The 6047-nt window shown below is 45.9% G+C and overlaps 1 protein-coding gene across 1 annotated transcript in view; it reads left to right on the top strand.

Annotated features, from left to right (window-relative positions):
- cpne4a (copine IVa) overlaps nucleotides 1-6047 on the top strand; it is a 102755-nt gene that overhangs the window by 66341 nt on the left and 30367 nt on the right. The window lies entirely within an intron of this gene.

The raw sequence follows: 6047 nt of genomic DNA, 5'->3' as shown, positions 1-6047 counted from the left end.
CCATGAGAAATGCAAGAAATGCATTATTGCTCAGTCTGCAATATCTTTCCCAGAACAAACACCAATTGCAAATAACAGACTAAAAATAAACCTGAAAATCTGTTTAGAACAGCTACTATGTTGCAAAGAGTGAACTACCACTGGCACAATGTAGCCGTCTTTGCAAACTTCAAAAAGCAAACGGCCTAGATCTTGGTTCCACTTGTCTCTTACCCGTGACTTCAGTGGAAATTTCAAATCCAGGATCTGACACAGACTGATTCATGTCCTACACAGTTCTTACAAGTTCATAGAAATTTCTTTTCAATTAGAACCAAGTATTTGAGTTGATGACTGTAATTTTTATACAATGTTGTAATTTGTTTTTCAACAATTTTTTGATTAATGTTTTGTTTCCGTTACAATATTATACTTTAATGTATAATATTGTAACGGAAACAAAACATCAATCAAAAAATTGCTCTCTTTTTTATTCGGGCTACTTAAATTTATTTTTGGGCTACCAAAAACTGAAGAGTCCCTGCCCGAAGGACTACCAGGGACTTTGAAATTTTGCGAGCCCTGCGGCTTTGTTAGCTTAGCATGAATCACATCCAGACCCCTCAAGTATCAGCCATCCTCACCATCAGTCACTGGAAAAATACAAATCCTGCCTAATGAGTCAGAGCTTAACTCCTGCTGGAAACCATCCAGTTCTTGGATTCTTGAAGATCTAACTTTGACATGAAACATGTACCCAAACATGTCTTCAGGCCACGGACACCCCGCGGTCATGCGAGCAGTATCCCTTGATTGCAGTGGCCTCTTCCAGAAGGATCATTGTTAAAGTTTGAGGAACTCGATGGGAATTAAAGGCGATGGAGTTTGAATTCCTCAGATCTTGATCCAGTCTAAATCTGTTGGATATGCTGGAAAAGCTTCCAAAACATAAACGGTGTACTGCACAGGAGAGCTTTAGAGCAGTCGATATCAGGCAGGTTATTTAAATGTTTGATGCCTGACGTGTAGCCTGATCGTGTCATATTGTACCAGAAACCTCTCATGTAGTTTTCCTCCTGCTGGAGCAGCTACAGTAGATGCAGTTAATATTTAATTTGCTCTGCCCAACGCTCCTGAAGGAGAAAGCTCCCTGTGAGGCAGGTATCTGTTCACCCTGTTTCTCCTTCAGCTATTCAATCAATTTAATGGCTCAGTGAGAGTCAGACTGAGCGACACCACGGCTCACACGCTGTGACACGCCATTACAGTTACAGGGCGAAACACATTCACTCACAGACTCTCCGAGAGACAGCGAGGCAGCCCTGCAGGAGTCTTAGGTTTGCCAGTTTATAAGTGAATCACCGAATGTGTGAAAGCTGCGCTCTGGAATTCTCTGCATCGGCTGTTGTTTGTTTTAGGGTCGGAAAACCGGGCGGTGACAGTTTTAAGTCCGCCTAATTTCTTTCAAACGTTTCATATAAATTCCCCGTGTTCAGCTGGCATTCGTCTCCACATTTCAATAAGATTTCCAAGGAAATCTTTTGCAGCTGTGACACAAACCAGAGATTGCTCTAAAACAGAAAACACCGTTAATGTCTGTGTTTTGATGAGGGTGCCATCTTCCTTCAGCTGCTCCCTAATCCACAAGGGTCTTCCAGATGGATGCAACATTTATACATCACATGCCATCCTGATTCTCTCAGGAGTTTTCCAACAATTTCTCTTACGAGGTTTCCATTCAAAGGAGAGACGATCAGAAGATGCCAGCAGCATGTGACGTATACCAACAGACACCTGATGTTTTCAGAGTCATCCTTCAGTCAGCGTCATGAGGTTGTCAGACCATCTCAGCTGGGTGGAGGTTCTGACGGAGTGCTCCATCATTCTGCCCCTTTTTCTGGATCTGCTGCTCCCACCCAGAGGGCGGGGCTTACGACACCAACTGTTTGCATCTATAATCCAGTTTTGAGATCCTCCCCAGATGCCTTAACGCTCACTCACATCCTGGGCCATCTGACCTCAGGAAATCACATGATAGGGTGGGGCCAGGTTTCACAATGAGCTCACCTGAAACTCTGGCTGATTGTGACCCACACCTGCTTTCACACCTGGGCTCATGTGATTAGGCAGAGGATCAATAGGAGGTCCACGACACTCCCACAGGACTTAAATCTGGGACTCTCCACCAGCTGCTCTTAGAACTGAAGAAGCTTCTCGGATGAAACGTCTTCAAGAAACTTAAAGAAGTCCTGACGCTTTTCTTTCCGAGCTCAGGCCACACCAGCACAGCTCCTCCTTCATGCTCCATGGTGGGAACCGGACGTGCAGATACTCCAGTTTAGAAACCGGACTGACAAACAGAGTAGCCTTATTATTACAGATGAAACAGGAGGAATGAGAAACAGCCTGGGGAGTGGTGACCTCTCTTGAGCTAAACACATTTGAACTCGGCAGGTTGAAGCACAAAAGACCTGATCTCCGTTAGGTCCTGCACCTCCGGGTTTCCAGAAAAGCACCAATTAGCAGCGAGACCACCCTTTAAAATGCTCCTCGGGGGCTAAAGTGCCTCCGAGGTTATTTAGGCAGAGGGTGTGAAGTGATTACCTCGAGAGCTAATGAAGACGCAGCTGTCAGAGAGCAGAGCTGCTGCAGAGAGGAGACGACCGCTAATTAAGGCGCTCTCCGACTGTCCGTTAACGCCGTTCTGCTTACAGACGCTGCCGCTGTGAGTTTTCTCTGGAAATTCCCTGAAGATGACAACACACGGCTGAAAGGCCAGGAACAATCAGCTGCCGAGGAATCCTCAGCTGTCTCATTATTGATTACAAAGAGCCCAACATCTTCACTGGAAGGCTGTTGAGCGGCCGTACAACAAAACCACATCCCAGTTTTCATAAACCCAGCCAGCTCGGTGAGCTGTGTCTAATATTCTGTCTGTAGTCTTTGGATGACATCACATAAGGATATGACCACAGACCACACGGGCAGAAAACACGAACGTGTTCACTGTGACCTCATCGGCTGGTTTGGATGTTAGGACATCTTATTGAAATGTGGAGACGAACACAGCTGAACACAGCGAAGTTATATGGAAAGATTGAAAGAAAGGACTTAAAACTGTCGCCGCCCGGTTTTCCGACCCTAAAACAAACAACAGCCGATGCAGAGAATTCCAGAGCGCAGCTTTCACACAGTCAGTGATTCACTTACAAACTGCCAAACCTCTAAGATGTTTGCCTCTCCAAGAGACGCCTGTGAGTGTCTGAGGGAAGCACAATAAATACAGAGGTAACGAGGGAATACATAACAGCAGGCAAACACAGCTGAACCTAATCTGACACACGAGACAGGAAGGAAACACGGGACTGTCAAAGTAAAACAGGGAATACACAGAAAGCAGGATAACGAGATGTAACACGGAGCACAGGTGAGGCACATTAAGACATTTAAACAGAACTCAGATCACAGGAACTGCAGTTCTATTGTTTTTATTGTTGGAGTCTATTTTCAGCCCTGGAGGTTATGCAGCGCACCAAGAAGGAAAATTCCTGACTGCTGTTTGAGTCGTTGCAATGGGCGTGCATTTTATCTTCAGCGTGAAACCTTTTCTTCACGCTGCTGGAAGCCAGCACAGGAGGAGAGCTTGTTCGCCTCCCACAGACACAAAGAGCCGTGCTGTCAGTCCCACAGCGAGTCCTCCACTCTCGCTCTCTCCATTCTTCTCCTTTTAAATAAAATGTCTTTATCGGCCTCCTTCCTCAGCTGGCAGCTTCCTCCTGACCGGCGACACGGAAACAAGAAGCCCCCCCGGGCTGAAGTCTCCGGGGAGCTCCCCGTTCTTCCGTCCGTCCTCCATCCCGACACAAATAGAGTCACCCGGTCTCGGCGGGTCTGAGTGAGGGAGTCGGGGCGAATCCTCTGCGGTCTTGTTTGTGCAGCTGAAGGATTGTGTCCTGCTGCAGCTGCCTGTGGTTCATGCTTCTGTCTGACAGCACTCTGGATTTAAACGGCACCTCTCCAGGAAGCTGCTTTCACCTGAGTGCAGGGACGAATCTTACAAAGACAAATGTGTTTGTGATGTTTCTGCTGAGGCTGGATTACACACAGCGCTCAGAGGCACGTCTGTAATAATTTCATCTGCTCGATTTGCTTCGTCCACTGGAGTCAAATACAGCCCAGGGACGTCGACCCTGGTACCTAACCTGATACAGCATCACTGATCTGTGAGCTCACAGGCGCCATAAACACGGGAAACAAGAACAAACTCTCTGAGAATAATGGATCAGAGGAACTGCTGAACTGCAGCCAGCAGCAAAGTTCTTTATTATTATTACAGACACTGCCTTTAATAACAGTTTGGTTCGTGTATATAATCTCAAAGAATAGTGACTCTCATTGTTATTCCCTGAAGTCCTTTATTTATCTGACAGACAAAAATAATCATTTTACGACACTCAAAATGGTCAAATATTCACATATTATGTCTAATATTGTATTATAATATTCTAATACTATTATATTATATTATAATATTCTAATACTATTATAATAATATTATTCTAATAATATTATTAGAATATTATTAGAATAATATTATTAGAATATTATTAGAATAGTATTAGAATATTATAATAATATTATAATATTATGTCTAAAAAATCGTTTTTAGTTATTTTCTCTGAGGTTATTTTCTCAGGATATCAGAGCTGAGGTCGGTGCCGGCTTCCTTACTGAGCATCACTGGCCTCTACATATGACCAAATATGACGAGTCGGTCGATATTACTTCCTGAAGCAAACGAGTTCAAATGTTTTGTTATGTCTAAGGTAAAACTCACGGGTCGGTCTGGTTAGTGTAGCTACCACGTTCGCTGAGGATGTTCATTTTTTGTGGAAATGCTTCATTTTACAAGCTGACCCAAAAATGATGAGCTCATTATGAAAGGTGTGGACAGTGTGGGTTTGCTGGTCTTGTCACTGATGATGTCAGAGGCTCTGCTCTGACATCACAGGGGTGCTCTGTGCCGTCCTGATGACCTTCTGCAGACGCTGGTGTGAAGTTGGAGGGGTGCGCATCAGCAGAGTCTCTGTTAGCGTTCCTCCCTCCCTAACTCCCCGCCCTCGGCAGGCTCGCCTGCGCTGCCTGTGTCAGCTGACCTTGTGGTCTTTGAGTGGCCTCATAGCCACCCGAGCACAGTCACGCACCCTCTCCACCCCTGCTTATCGATCAGGGGCTGAGTACGCCATCTCCACTCTGTTTCACGCCCACATGTGGTGACACGCTGCCCTCTCACGCTGTTTTTCAGTGGATTTCGCCTCCATGTCGGCCCAGATCACATCTCCTTTAAACGAGCGAAAATCACTGAGATGAGATCTCGCTCTTAAAATGTTGGCTGAGAGCAGAATGAACACAGAGTCACAGTCAGCCAATTAAATCACGGAGAAGCCGCTGTGTCCACAGACCTTCAGCTCGGAGGCTTCAGACGTCACTTCCTCTGTTAGCGTTGAGCCTGCACGACAAACTGCCTCCATGCCCTGATCCTCACACATCCCCACAGAGAGTTTAAAGATTTATTTGCATTTAGCAGAGATTGTTTGTGTGTCAGCGGCAGCAGCAGAGGCAGCGATGCTGAGCTCAAACAACACACCATAACTCTGGGAGAAAAACAGGAAGGTGATGGTGCCGCTGTCGCTTTCGTGTCTCCTGATTGGACAAACAGACTTCCTGCTATGGAAAAAAACAGCACCACCTACAGGATGAAATTAGATTGCTGCAGGCCTCTGTTATGAAGTCACCTGAGCAGGTGATCGGGGGCGGCGGCTGCAGGCTGTTAGCTTCCCGTTAGCAGGCTGCCATCATCCCCACAGCTCAGACAGACAATCTCAGACACACTGATTTACCTGAGGAGGAGCAATTATCAGGGTCACCTGGAAGAAGCAGCTGCTGTTAATGTGAGGTCACTTTTAAACCTGTCAGCGAACGATTTACTGATCGCACACGCTTCACTTAGAAAGAGCTTCTGTAGGAATCATTCCACAGGTCTGTGATCAGGTCTGTGATCAGGTCTG

This window comes from Pundamilia nyererei, unplaced genomic scaffold (genome assembly GCF_000239375.1).
Source record: "Pundamilia nyererei isolate P.nyererei 1_Seehausen unplaced genomic scaffold, PunNye1.0 scaffold00139, whole genome shotgun sequence".
In the NCBI taxonomy this organism is placed as follows: Eukaryota; Metazoa; Chordata; class Actinopteri; order Cichliformes; family Cichlidae; genus Pundamilia; species Pundamilia nyererei.
This window is presented reverse-complemented; position numbering and strand designations above follow the sequence as displayed.